The 16068-nt window shown below is 36.0% G+C and overlaps 1 long non-coding RNA gene across 2 annotated transcripts; it reads right to left on the reverse strand.

Moving 5' to 3' along the window:
* Nucleotides 1–690: 690 nt before the first annotated feature.
* On the reverse strand, nt 691–3810 carry LOC113349563. Of its 2 annotated transcripts, XR_003360258.1 has the most exons (4): nt 3626–3810; nt 2558–2621; nt 1972–2063; nt 691–1555 (listed from the first exon to the last, which is right to left on the reverse strand). It is a non-coding gene; the product is annotated as an uncharacterized LOC113349563 (long non-coding RNA). The 2 variants fall into 2 exon arrangements; XR_003360259.1 differs by lacking the exon at nt 1972–2063.
* Nucleotides 3811–16068: the final 12258 nt, after the last annotated feature.

The raw sequence follows: 16068 nt of genomic DNA on the forward strand, positions 1-16068 counted from the left end.
CTACCGTATGAGTACAATCGATTTATTGGATTGAGATCGTGAGAGTTCTCCGATAGGCAAGATAAATAAGTCACAAACATCTTCGTCTCACTGTTTGTGATTCCTCGACAATCCGCTTGTGTAGTCAGGAAGGATTGTAGAGAGGTGATTGATTAATCTAGGTTGTTCTTCGGGAATATAAGACCAGATTATCAATTGGTTCCTGTTCACCTTGATTTTATATCTTAAGACGGAACAAAACTTGGGGTTTATCTGTGGGAGACAGATTTATCCTTTGATAGACTTTTTTTGTGTGAGACAGATCTTTTTATTATCAAGTCTATTACTTTGGGATACAACAACTCTTGGTTGTGGGTGAGATCAGCTAAGGGAATCAAGTGCGCAGTATCCTGCTGGGATAAGAGGCGTAGGAGTACAACTGTACCTTGTATTAGTGGGAGATTGATAGGGGTTCAACTATAGTCCAGTCCGAAGTTAGTTTGCAGTAGTCTAGTGTCTGTAGCGGCTTAATACAGTGTGTATTCAATATGGACTAGGTCCCGGGGTTTTTATGCATTTGCGGTTTCCTCGTTAACAAAATTTCTGGTGTCTGTGTTATTTCTTTTCCGCATTATATTTTATATAATTGAAATAATACAGGTTGTGCGTTCGTGATCATGAATTGGAAATCCAACCTTTGCCTGTTGATTGATATCGATTGATCCTTGGACATTGGTCTTTGGTACCGTCCAAGTATTCCTTGTATTTGATAAAGACTCGCTATTGTTTTTAGCTTGAGTAAAAATCAAATCAGGAGAGAGATATTAAATTCTTGAGATACTTTTATCTAGATTGAGTCTGACTGTCTAGTTGATTCTCTAGCAAAGTATTTCGGAGTTAGTCCATACAGATTGCTAATCGAATTATTGGGTGGTGTTGTTAGACCCCCTCTTTTTCACCAGCAGTTGCTCCTCGTGCCCTGTAATCTTCCATTTCCTGTCTCATTGTATCTTTACAACATCAGCTCCTAATTCCACTGCATTCCAGTTCTGCTCTGATGCTCAGCACCAGTCACATCATCACCATTTTCACTGCATTCTTGCACCGATCTGCATCTTCGAAACTATCATAGGCCATACTTTCAGTTGCTCGAGTTCTTCCCTGTAATGCAATCTTCTCAACTCATCCCATAACTCCACAGGTTCAATAGCACTAGCACTCGATCAGTTTTCTGCGATCAGCTACAAGACTACCTGCACTTCCCAGCTCATCTCACCACCTGCCATCCATCTTCCTCTCATAGGTCATACATACCTGTTTCGCAATCATCCATCACTGCTTCCCTGTATCACACAACTATCAATCATATACTTCGGCACTGCCTCCTAATTAGAATTCAATACCACCAATTGCATCTGAGCTGCGACAACATCCTACCAACACAGCAAGACCCTCAGCTTCCCTTGTAAGTATCATCTCAATCATTACCCTGCAACATTCACAACCAGCTCCAAGGCTCTAACTGCATCATCTGTAGATGCAACATCTCAACCACCACCTCCATAGAAACCCATTTCTGCATCACAACATTCCTTTCATCAGTTCATCTCAGTTAACAGTCAGTTCCATATATTCTGTATTCGAACACCCACACAAACCTAGACAAACACATATTCAAGCCTTCATTGTTGTAGCGCCCCGTTTTCATTAATCTCAATTTAAGCCACTAAATCCATACTTAAGGTGCTAATAAAGATAGAGACCCAAAACATTTAAGCTGAGGAAAAAAGAAAATAACGAACCAGCACAGGAGTGACCAATTCTACACCCAAGATAGCTATATTCAATACATTACTAACTATTTACATACAAAGAGTTGGAGATAGATAATTATACACCATAAAGTAGTTAGTACTTTACATACAAACAAAAGTACATCCCTCTAGGAGACTATCTACACTGAACTGCTTCCAAAAAGTTATTGGAAGTTACCTTCCTATACACAAACCAAACACTTTACTCGACCCAAACTTTAATCTCTCCTTCGCCCAAGTCGACACCACTTACATCAAAGTTACCTGCCACTAAAAGGATATGGAAAGAGTGATCGCAACAAGCCCAATGAATACTTACACTACTCAAGAGTAATCATCAAAGTTGAACTAAAACAAAATGCACATTTTCCGAACAATAATAATGCATCTAATTTACAGAAATAAGCAAACATGTACAAGGACAAACTTCCTCTTCGAACAATGTATACTATTGAGTGCCAAATTCCACACCTAATAGGGTAATATTGATGCCAAATCCCACACCTCATAAGCATAAAAGCAGAAAGGAAAGTAGGTATAAACGAAGAAGTGTGTCTTGTATACCACAGATGGAAAATCTTGTTTCCAATAACATTCATAAAGGCAAGTAAAGCACACCAGGTCCTTTCCGAGTAATGGAAAGGCTAAAGAAATCAACAGAGTTTTCGAGAATCAACATTCTACAATGCATGAGTTTGTTAAGTGCATAAACATCGTTTTGAAAAGGGCATCAATGGTTACAAGAGAGTAATGTAAGTTCCCACCTTAAACTGCTATTCAAACCTGAAGCTCTGCGAACAACCTATCGAATCCAAAGACACCGTTAACCTTCAAATAGAAGTTAAGTTAGAAAGATAGATGCATTCCACATGAGTTGATCTTACAAAAAAATTACTAGCTGATCTAGCCAAAACTGTTAGTTTAACTATCAGTTCCCAGCATTCAGTATCCATTTTAAATCATTGATGAAAACTTTAAGACTCCTCAATAGAACCTAAAGCTAATCCAGAATGCAAATGTGTTCAACTAGTTGAAGAATATGACTTCCAAGGTGAGAAACACTCATTACTGAAGCTGGCATTGCCTGTAGTGTGATAATTGAACTGAATGCTAATTATCATGCTGGAATTCTCATCTAAAGATTTATTTTTATCAAGGAAAAGTCCCCAATTCAGTTCAAGATTAACATGCCTCATATCAGGTCAAAACGATCCGAAGCTATACAAGGAAAATCTGTTGTAACATGTTCAACTCATTTAATTCAACTTTTCTTTACAACCCAAGTTCCATGACGATTTGTAGATTCATGACATCAAATCCTTATCAAATTCTTAACATTCATATACCACAGTAAATCTGAAAATCCAAGGATCAATTTCAAATGCATTCCTTTAGTCGTTTCAGAAAAAGATAGGCAAAACTAGAGATTAACCGAGTTCGTAAAAGCATAAATAAGCTATTCAAGTTAAATCCCCAAAGTTGAACAATTTACAACAAGATTGAAAGAACACCTGACTAAACATAAAATCCTGAAGTATTGATGGGTATTTCAATTCAACCAATTTTCATGTCAAACCCAAATTTACGGTATCATGAAGTAACACAACTTATCTAAATCAAACCCTAGCATAATATATCCCTAATCATGAACCAACAGAAAGAAATTGTAAAAGAAAGAGTTTCAGAAAAACCCTAAGTAGTTCAAGCAAAAATTGACGAGAATAGGTAGCTATAGAGGCAGCTGAATCACCAAATACAAAACCCGTTGATAGAAAAATCATTGAACACAAATTCAATTAGTTGTAACAAGATCAAATAGAGTCGAGCCATACCTTCAATTATTGATCAAAAGACCACAGGGGAAAAACCCTCTTCTCAAACACTTTGTGAAGGTTTTCAACTAATTAAAGGCTTCACGAACACAACCTTATTTCTTCTCAGATAGAGTTCAGAAACTCAAATCAAAATCATTCATTTCTCCGCTCTTTCTCTTTTCCACTCAGTTATTTTTCTTGTATTTTCTATGCCACAGGCGTTGAGATAAGAAGATAAGTTTGAGAGTTTTATCAAATCCTTTTCTTTCCAAACGTCCCCTTAACCGATTGTGACTCTATGTGTCAAGGTAGTCATTCACCATGTCTACACTATTTCTTTCTGAACTATCCTAATCAGAGAAGAAGCCCACTACAAACAAAATGTTCACCACTAAGACCTACTAATAAAAATTCTTAATTTACTTGACCCTGACACGTTAGTCAAAAACATGCATAATTCCCAAACTCTAAGCAATTCACAGAAAGAAAATCACACTTCTACAGTATAACAAAACTATTTATTCTTATGGATGACTATTCTTAAAACGCAAGATAATTAAGGACTAAAAAATCTTAAATTATATTTTGATTAGTCGATAATCAAAATACAAACTATTGGGTTTCTACATTCACCCCACCTAACAGAACTTTTCGTCCACGAAAAGAAAGCTAACAAGCCTTAGGTGAACAAATCGGAATATTGAGCCGCATATATGATTCTTTCTCCCTAACGGTATAGTCAAAACTAACATTTATGTTGTTACATGCCATGTCTAACTCTAGTTCAGTTGCTACGCTTAGGTTTTTATATGATCGAGTAAAACCAGTGTCAAACAGCACATGAACTAGATGATTGAATAATAACATTTTACCTTCCACCACTTGATCGGTCGCCGAGTTATCCCCATCTATCACTGTATAAAGCACTGGACTCTCTTCTGATGTCTCCTGATGAGAAGTTACTATTGGTTCCATCGCATACACCGTTCCTTGTTGAGCTAACCCTGCTGATGGTTTCTTTGTGCAATCCTTCCTAAAATGACCCCATTCACCACAATTATGACATATGAAGGAACTCGAACCAGCACTTGTTGGTGAAACCGGACGTACTTGCTGGAAACGCACTAATCTCCCTTGAGGTCTAACTGCAGGTGGACGTGTTGGAGGTGATATCGTCGGTGGTACTGATGCTGACCCCATTGACCATGGTCTTACTGATGGTATGAAATATGGCTGATTAAGAGCTGATAACATTGGTCGTTTTGATGGATCTTGTCTTGTTGAAAATAGTTGCGGCCTATCTCTAATTCGTGTTGCAAGTTGATCTTCCATATCCTTTTCATAGTCAAGAGACCGATTTAAAGCATCCTCGTAAGTCCTGATTCGTAAACATGAAAGTTGTGTTCGCATCTCGGGATCCAATCCCCTTATAAATTTCTTCTCTTTAGCCTCATTAGTGGCTATCAACTCTGTTCCATAACGCGATAATTTTGTGAATTTATCACTATAAGCGCTAACGGACATAAAACCCTTCGTTAAAGCCATGAACTCATAGAATTTCCTATCTATTGCTGCATCAGGTACATACTTTTTAATGAACAAATCCTTAAACCTATTCCAAGTCATTGTTCCACCTTCCACTTTCATTATTGCATTCCACCAATCCCGTGATGGTCCTCGAAATTTGAAAGTAACTAAATTAACCCAAGTACCTTTATCATTGGATACATGTTCCAAAACATGTTCTGCATTTTGCAACCATTCTTCCGCCTCCTAGGGATCTGGAGGACTGCCACTGAATACCTCTGGATAGAGTTTTAAATACTGCTGAAGTAACTGTCCAGATTGATTATGGTTTCGTGACGGCATAATCATATCCCCTGGGTTTGAAATCTGACCTGTACCCCCTGAGTTGGGAAAAATTCCAAGCCTTTCTTCCTATAACAGTTGGTGTTGCCTCATCTCTGCCATAAACTTCATTAATATCTCCACATTACTACTCTCAATTTACTGACTTGATCCACCCTCCAAATTCTGATTTTCAGTATCGTTTGCCATTCTTTGCCACCGCAACAAGAACATAAATCTTAATATTCTAATACTTTACAAGACATATTATAAACACACTACTGACACACAATAGAAAATAACCACAACTATACTTAGTATTATTTTATTCTAGACGTCTTTTAGATTCTAGGTTTTACTAAACGCCCATATAAGACCTACTAATGGGCTCTGATACCAACTTTGTAGCCCCCCATTTTCATTAATCTCAATTTAAGCCACTAAATTCATACTTAAGGTGCTAATAAAGATAGAGACCTAAAACATTTAAGTTGAGGACAAAAGAAAAGAACGAACCATCACAGGAGTGACCAGTTCTACGCCCAAGATAGATATATTAAACACATTACTAACTATTTACATACAAAGAGTTGGAGATAGATAATTATACACAATAAAGTAGTTAGTACTTTACATACAAACAAAAGTACATCCCTCTAGGAGACTATCTACACTAAACTGCTTCCAAAAAGTTATTGGCAGTTACCTCCCTATACACAAACCAAACACTTTACTCGACCCAAACTTTAATCTCTCCTTCGCCCAAGTCGACACCACTTATATCACAGTTACCTTCAACTAAAAGGAGATGGAAAGACTGATCCCAACAAGCCCAATGGATACTTACACTACTCAAGAGTAATCATCAAAGTTGAAATAAAAAAAAAAATGCACATTTTCCGAACAATAATAATGCATCTAATTTACAGAAATAAGCAAACATGTACACGGACAAACTTCCTCTTCGAACAATGTATACTATTGATTGCCAAATTCCACACCTAATAGGGTAATGTTGATGCCAAATTCCACACCTCATAAGCATAAAAGCAGAAAGGAAAGTAGGTATAAATGAAGAAATGTGTCATGTATACCACAGATGGAAACTCTTGTTTCCAATAACATTCATAAAGGCAAGTAAAGCACACCAGGTCCTTTCCGAGTAATGGAAAAGCTAAAGAAATGAACAGAGTTTTAGAGAATCAACATTCTACAATGCATGAGTTTGTTAAGTGCATAAACATCGTTTTGAAAAGGGCATCAATGGTTACAAGAGAGTAATGTAAGTTCCCACCTTAAACTGCTATTCAAACCTGAATCTCTGCGGACAGCCTATCGAATCCAAAGACACCGTTAACCTTCAAATAGAAGTTAAGTTAGAAAGATAGATGCATTCCATATAAGTTGATCTTACAAAAAAATTACTAGCTGAGCTAGCCAAAACTCTTAGTTTAACTATCAGTCCCTAACATTTAGTATCCATTTGAAATCATTGATGAAAACTTTAAGACTCCTCAATAGAAGCTAAAGCTAATCCAGAATGCAAATGTGTTCAACTAGTTGAAGAATATGACTGCCAAGGTGTGAAACACTTATTACTGAAGATGGCATTGCCTGTAGTGTGATAATTGAACTGAATGCTAATTATCATGCTGGAATTCTCATCTAAAGATTTATTTTTATCAAGGAAAAGTCCCCAATTCAGTTCAGGATTAACATGCCTCATATCAGGTCAAAACGATCCGAAGCTATACAAGCAAAATCTGTTGTAACATGTCCAACTCATTTAATTCAACTTTTCTTTACAACCCAAGTTCCATGATGATTTGTAGATTCATGACATCAAATCCTTATCAAATTCTTAACATCCATATATCACAGTAAATCTGAAAATCCAAGGATCAATTTCAAATGCATTTCTTTAGTCGCTTCAGTAAAAGATAGGCAAAACTAGAGATTAACCGAGTTCGTAAAAGCATAAATAAGATATTCAAATTAAATCCCCAAAGTTGAACAATTTACAACAAGATTGAAAGAACACCTGACTAAACATAAAATCCTGAAGTATTGATGGGTATTTCAATTCAACCAATTTTCATGTCAAACCCAAATTTACGGTATCATGAAGTAACACAACTTATCTAAATCAAACCCTAGCATAATATATCCCTAATCATGAACCAGCAGAAAGAAATTGTAAAAGAAAGAGTTTCAGAAAAACCCTAAGTAGTTCAAGCAAAAATTGACGAGAATAGGTAGCTATAGAGGCAGCTGAATCACCAAATACAAAACCCGTTGATCAAAAAATCGTTGAACACAAATTCAATTAGTTGTAACAAGATCAAATAGAGTCGAGCCATACCTTCAATTATTGATCAAACGAGCACAGGGGAAAAACCCTCTTCTCAAACACTTTGTGCAGGTTTTCAACTAATTAAAGGCTTCACGAACACAACCTTCTTTCCTCTCAGATAGAGTTCAGAAACTCAAATCAAAATCATTCATTTCTCCGCTCTTTCTCTTTTCCACTCAGTTATTTTTCTTGTATTTTCTATGCCACATGCGTTGAGATAAAAAGATAAGTTTGAGAGTTTTATCAAATCCTTTTCTTTTCTTTCCAAACGTCCCCTTAACCGATTGTGACTCTATGTGTCAAGGTAGGCATTCACTATGTCTACACTATTTCTTTCTAAACTATCCTAATCAGAGAAGAAGCCCACTACAAACAAAATATTCACCAGTAAGCCCTACTAGTAAAAATTCTTAATTTATTTGACCCTGACACGTTAGTCAAAAACATGCATAATTCCCAAACTCTAAGCAATTAACAGAAAGAAAATCACACTTCTACAGTATAACAAAACAATTTATTCTTATGGACGACTATTCTTAAAACGCAAGATAATTAAGGACTAAAAAAACCTTAAATTATACTTTGATTAGTCGACAATCAAAATAAAAACTATTGGGTTTCTACATTCACCCCACCTAACAGAACTTTTCGTCCACGAAAAGAAAGCTAACAAGCCTCAGGTGAACAAATCGGAATATTGAGCCGCATATATGATTCTTTCTCCCTAACGGTATAGTCAAAACTAACATTTATGTTGTTACATGCCATGTCTAACTCTAGTTCAGTTGTTACGCTTAGGTTTTTATATGATCGAGTAAAACCAGTGTCAAACAGCACATGAACTAGATGATTGAATAATAACATTTTACCTTCCACCACTTGATCGGTCGCCGAGTTATCCCCATCTATCACTGTATAAAGCACTGGACTCTCTTCTGATGTCTCCAGATGAGAAGTTACTATTGGTTCCATCGCATACACCGTTCCTTGTTGAGCTAACCCTGCTGATGGTTTCTTTGTGCAATCCTTCCTAAAATGACCCCATTCACCACAGTTATGACATATGAAGGAACTCGAACCAATACTTGTTGGTGCAACCGGACGTACTTGCTGGAAACGCACCAATCTCCCTTGAGGTCTAACTGCAGGTGGACGTGTTGTAGGTGATATTGTAGGTTGTACTGATGTTGACCCCATTGACCGTGGTCTTACTGATGGTATGAAATATGGATGATTAGGAGCTGATAGCATTGGTCGTTTTGCTGGATCTTTTCTTGCTGAAAATAGTTGCGGCCTATCTCTAATTCGTGTTGCAAGTTGATCTTCCATTTCCTTTTCATAGTCAAGAGACCGATTTAAAGCATCCTCGTAAGTCCTGATTCGTAAACATGAAAGTTGTGTTCGCATCTCGGGATCCAATCCTCTGATAAATCTCTTTGTTTTAGCCTCGTCAGTGGCTATCAACTCTGCTCCATAACGCGATAATTTTGTGAATTTATAATTATAAGCGCTAATGGACATAACACCCTTCATTAAAGCCATGAACTCATAGAATTTCCTATCTCTTGATGCATCAGGTACATACTTGTTTATGAACAAATCCATAAACCTATTCCAAGTCATTGTTCCACCTTCCACTTTCATTACTGTATTCCACCAATCCCGTGATGGTCCTCGAAATTTGAAAGTAATAAAATTAACCCAAGTACCTTTATCATTGGATACATGTTCAATAACATGTTCTGCATTTTGCAACCATTCTTCCGCCACCTCGGGATCTGGAGGACTGCCACTGAATACCTCTGGATAGAGTTTTAAATGCTGCTGAAGTAACTGTCCAGATTGATTCTGGTTTCGTGCCGGCATAATCATATCCCATGGGTTTGAAATCTGACCTGTACCCCCTGAGTTGGGCAAAATTCCAAGCCTTTCCTCCAATAACAGTTGGTGTTGCCTCATCTCTTCCATAGACTTTATTAATATCTCCACATTACTACTCTCAATTTGCTGACTTGATCCACCCTCCAAATTCTGTTTTTCAGTATCGTTTGCCATTCTCTGCCACCAACAAGAACATAAATCTTAATATCTAATATTTTACAATACATATTATAAACACACTACTGACACAAAACAGCAAATAACCACAACTATACTTAGTATGATTTTATTCTAGACGTCTTTTAGATTCTAGCTTTTACTAAGCGCCCATATAAGACCTACTAATGGGCTCTGATACCAACTTTGTAGCGCCCCATTTTCATTAATCTCAATTTAAGCCACTAAATCCATACTTAAGGTGCTAATAAAGATAGAGACCCAAAATATTTAAGCTGAGGACAAAAGAAAAGAACGATCCAGCACATGAATGACCAGTTCTACACCCAAGATAGCTATATTCAACACATTACTAACTATTTACATACAAAGAGTTGGAGATAGATAATTATACACCATAAAGTAGTTAGTACTTTACATACAAACAAAAGTACATCCCTCTAGGAGACTATCTACACTGAACTGCTTCCAAAAAGTTATTGGCAGTTACCTCCCTATACACAAACCAAACACTTTACTTGACCTAAACTTTAATCTGTCCTTCGCCCAAGTCGACACCACTTACATCACAGTTACCTTCCACTAAAAGGAGATGGAAAGAGTGATCCCAACTAGCCCAATGGATACTTACACTACTCAAGAGTAATCATCAAAGTTGAACTAAAACAAAATGCACATTTTCCGAAAAATAATAATGCATCTAATTTACAGAAATAAGCAAACATGTACACGGACAAACTTCCTCTTTGAACAATGTATACTATTGAGTGCCAAATTCCACACCTAATTGGGTAATATTGATGCCAAATTCCACACCTCATAAGCATAAAAGCAGAAAAGAAAGTAGGTATAAACGAGTTAGTGTACGTGTTCAAAGTACTAAGGAATATCTTTGAAAAATAAATTATAAGAGTTAGTGTACGTGTTCAAAGTATGTTGACATCTCTTCACTATAAATCCTTTTTCATTTTCACATGGATTTACATTCTTGGAATTGGTTATACCACACGTCCAAAACAAGTTTAAAATTGGTTGACCTGTATTCCAAGATAACTATGTGATTGATCAAATATCATATCACATGCATGGGTTCAATAGGTTCTACCAATCACTAGAATCAGTTATCTACCTTATTATGGAAATACTTGTGGTCAGTCACTAGTCACTAAGATCGGTTACACCAGTTACAAGGATCGATTCCATATTCCCATGGTATTGATTGTAATCGGTTACACCATTTAGCAGGACCGGTTACTAATTACAAGGATCAATTACACAACACTTGTGATCGGTCACATCAATTACTAGGATCAGTCACACTAATTACAAAGATCGATCATACCATCACATGGTGATTACTGAGGATTGGTTACACCAATTAATAAAAACTAGTCATACCAAATCATAACTCAGGCATTGTGATTAGTTATACCAAGATACGTAACGAAGGTTAAGATCGGTTCTACCATCTCACACATATTGGTCATCCAAAGATTTGCAATGAATACCCGAACCAATAAGCCTAATGATTTCCCTTTCCATTCACAAAACAAGTTCATGAATGTACTTCCTTTAAACAAAAGTAAAACATTTTTTCCTATAATGAAATCTTCACCATAACCCATCCACATAATCATAACAGTATATACAAGATTATGTCGATGTCATATCTATGAAGTTTAAAAGATAAGCGTTACACTTTGTATTCTAATTCCCTGATATTATAATCATACAATTATGACCATGTCACATCACTAGAGTATTATATAATATGTACAGTATATACAGCTTCGCAGGTATGTTTTCAATATTGACCGACTTGAAAGATACGTTAGGAATGAAACAGTTCAAGTAAATATTACTAACCTCGGGTGGAAAGATGATGTCATCATTGTAGTTCGTCACTTCTTCATATTCTTCAGGTCTTCAGAGTAATACTTGTATGTCTCAACATTCCTAGACTTTCTAGTCTAACCTAAACGAAGTTGAATTTAGTATATAATCAAGCGACTTTAGATGATTTTTGACACACTAAAATATGACAACTGAACATGACATACCAACGCTTGGTGAGTTCAATCGAGCTATGCTCTAACAGTTAGGATAAAAAATTTGGGTAACATGCTAGATTTTGGTTCAGTTGCCATAATTTAGGGTAATAAATAAATTTTAGGTCACAAGATAAATTTATTTCACATAACAATTCTGGGTGTGAGGCAGATTTTTCATCTTTGGGTAGAATTTATTCATTTAAGTTTCAAGATTCAACTAGATGCTTCTCATAGTCTTTCAATTTTCAGGACATTTGGTGTAAAATTCGAATTACCAAATAAAAATTTAGGTTCTTCTTTTTATTGAAGGGTCATGCTCGTGAGATATAAATAATGTACCTCTTTTCAAATTTAAGCGTTGAACATGAATTCCTTTTCGTTCACCTTAATCATCAGAGCATTGTCATTTTTAGTACAATTGATGGGTTGGGCGTGATAACTTGATCCACCAAAACTTCACATGGAAATTGAAGATCATAATTGAAGATGCTAACTTCATCATAACAAAAGCCATTTCCTGATATAAGTATAGAGCTGTCAATTTGTAACCCGACCCGCTGGTTGACCCTAACCCGGCTTGTTTCAACCCGACCCGGCTTGGCTTGTTGTCTAAACGGGCCGGGTTAGGGTTGGCATATACAACCCTACTAGAAAACAAGCCGGGGTAGGTCTAACCCGCGGGTTACCCGCCAACCCGTCAAAATTAATAAATACATCGTTCATCCCTACCAACTGTTTAAAATCCCTGACTTGTATACATATATTACAATTTAGTTCATTTTAAAACAATAAATTTAGTTAATTTAAGGTCTAACCAAACATATATTACAATTTTAGGTTTCAAATAATCAATCAATAAATCAAATAAAAACTTTGATTCATTAATCACATATCTATTCAGGATGCCCCAAATCTATAAGAAGAGTAGCATAACAAAGAAAGATCTTAATAAACACATAAGCGCATATTTTATTCTATGCAGGTGCTTTCAATATTCCTGATAGTTGATTTTAGTAGAGCGGAGGAGTGATCAATGGCAGGGGAAATATTAAATGATGAAAGATTGATGCAGATCTTGCTCATATATATATATATATATAATTATCGACTGTAAAAGTTGAAATATAAAATTGAGACAGGAGAATAGATATTAAGTGATGGAGGATTGTTTACAAATGAGAAAAAGAAAACAACCACGGGGAAAAAAAACTTAAAACCGTGGTTAGTCTCACCGACATTAAACTAATAAAATGATAGAAAAATAAAGTGCTCAGTTGATGTTAGGGTTTCGTTCCTAAGAAGCTAAAGTGCACTCGCTAGTTATAGTGTTGATTAAGTGGGACTATGGACGTACACTTCACATCCCAGTGGTTGGGCTGTTAACTAAACACCAAATTGACCTAAGCCTAAGCTAAGTTCGACCCTTACCAAAGTCCTTAGTTTTTATTTTTATTTTCATTTTTGAATCGATACCATTAACCAGCCAACCGTTAACCCGCCAGGGCTGACTCGCCTAGGGTTAGGGTTGGGATTTTGAGCTTGTTCATGAATAGTACTAGGGTTAGGGCTGACCCTAACCCTAATACGGGTTGGCAAGCTAGGGTCGGGTTGACCCTAGCTTTCCCCGTTTGACAGCTCTATATAAGTAGATCCTAGAACTAATAATGAACCCAAAACACTTAGACATGGGCTTGGCTTTTAAGAAATATTTTCCTCACATGTGCTTCATCCTTCCAGTGGCATACATCGAAATCACAATTATCATTCCAGGATCAACAGCTATAACGGACTGGAAAATCCCGCCCCCTGGGCCAAACCTCGCAGGCCGAAACTCCCAAATGGAGTAAAACGACCCGAAATCCCAGGAGCTAATCCAAAATCACCTACTCGATTGACAGGCATAACTTTTGTAGCTGCTTTATCTGTCTGAAGTCGTGTAAACCAGAAATGAACTAACAAATATGAAGCAAGACCTACTCCGCTCCCCTCGTAAACATAGTAATCAAGACGTAAAACTTCACTTTTCACTAGGCAAATGCACGTTGATTTTTCTTTGCAAGCATGATGTTTTAGCGTTAATTCATCCTTACAAAGGACTCAAAATATAAAACAAACGTAATAACAAGTAATATGAAAAAAATTACACTAGCAAATATAATCATGGATTTGACACTAAGAATATTTAAATTATGCACGTATTAGTAATCAATTCTAAAACCAAAACAAAATAATATAAAGGCTGAGACTATGTCACTCTCTATAAAATGTTTCGCAGCTCTTCCCTATGTCGAGCAAGTTTTTCGACGTCGCATCATCCTCAGGCTAGATAGTCAAGTTCAATCTTCTTCATAATCACTCTTCCACTATGAGAGAATTTGATACTATTACACTTCAATTCTTGTTTTAAATAACTGTTGTAGAAAATAAGTAATGCTCAAACATTTATTTTCTTTCCTTTTTTCTTTGAAAAAGAAAACATAAAAGAGAACTCAACTCTCCTTTTTTTATCCTTCCAACCAAAATATAATTTTATATTCAAAAAATTCAGCACATGTTTAATCAAGTATATATATTATGGCGTAGTTACCACCATTATCACAAGTTATCAAACTATCAAAGTTATTACGGTGTGTTTAACTATACTGACACCACGAAATATGACGGTTAGAATTAATTACAAAAAGAATTAATTTATTTCATGAAAAACTTAATTGTTATCGAAAATATTTTTATTTATTGGGATTTCAAATTTTTTTCTAAAACATATATCCCAACATCTTGTTACGAGGTTTCTCATACTTCCTTCAAAATAAATTACTAGTTTACATAGTCTGTTAATTTTAATAATATCTTTTCTTTTATATTTAATATGCATCATCAAATGCCAATATATAGCCTTCCATGCCTTATCCATCTTTCTTTTATTGCAAATCATTAATCGACGATACAAATTTCCAATATGCGTTGGACATTACATACGGTCCTATAAAACAAATCCTTCAGCATCATCAAGACCTTGTGAAAGCTCATTACGAGGAAGATTGTGTGAAAGATAATTTGCACTTATTCCGAATAAGACAGTAAATGAAGTACCAAAGGTGTACCTCAGGAACACATCTAGTAAGTTGATAATTAACGAATTTCTAATAACATTATATAGAATACCTTCGTGATTGTACTAGTTATAATGTTACACGATATATATATCTGACATGATAACTCTTAGTGTTATCCTCCTTTTATAAACCCACGATGGAGAATCCGTAATTAGCGAATCATCAAATTATCTAATTTCGATTTGGGTTCTGCGAGATCTGTAAGTAGAAGCGAAGGATATGATGGCGGCGGTGGTAAATGATGGAGATTGAAGATTTCAGATTGATCGAAGTATATGAAGAGACATGATGATGATTCAGAAGAATAAAATGGATGCGGAGACGACAAAATGGGGATTTAGGGTTTTTGTTTAGTGACTGAGAACATGAAACCGGCCTCTTCAGGCTTTCCACATTTCATTTTGCATTATATGTGGTCGTCACTTCTTGACCCTTCGGCCCTCGACCACAGCTACAAGTCTACCCAGGATGTAAATTGACATATGCAAGTCGCATGTATGTAGTTCGAGCGCGAGAGCGCCGGTAGGATTCGAGGAGGGTGTTACTGGATGTCTTCTTATCTGCGGTTGTTACTGGATGTCCAATTTTTTTTGAAATCAATTAAAGGTTTAGATATTTTCACGAAGATTATGATAAAGGAGAGAAAACTAAATTTTTTCCAAATAAACCGAGGCCATGTCCATGTAGAAGATCCACTTAGTAGGAAACACGTGCAAAGAAAAACACATATTATCTCTGATGCTTTAATAATTTTTGTGAATGTTTCATATGATCATATTACTAATGAACTTGACACGAGTATAGTGTTGTTTTGTATGGTCGGGTAGTACAAAAGAAGTCAAAATATCATGACTGTGGAGGTAGAGTGATGGAGTACGTTGGAGGCATTAAAAAGAGATGGCAAATACTCTGATATGTAGGTATTTTTAACCATCTTAATAATCAATAAACTCTAGTTTATCTAAAAAACAAAAATCCAAGTAAACCCCTTTAATGTTAATTCTTGAAACTGTTAAATTTCCATTTTCCTGTTTC

This window comes from Papaver somniferum, chromosome 2 (genome assembly GCF_003573695.1).
Source record: "Papaver somniferum cultivar HN1 chromosome 2, ASM357369v1, whole genome shotgun sequence".
NCBI lineage: Eukaryota > Viridiplantae > Streptophyta > Magnoliopsida > Ranunculales > Papaveraceae > Papaver > Papaver somniferum.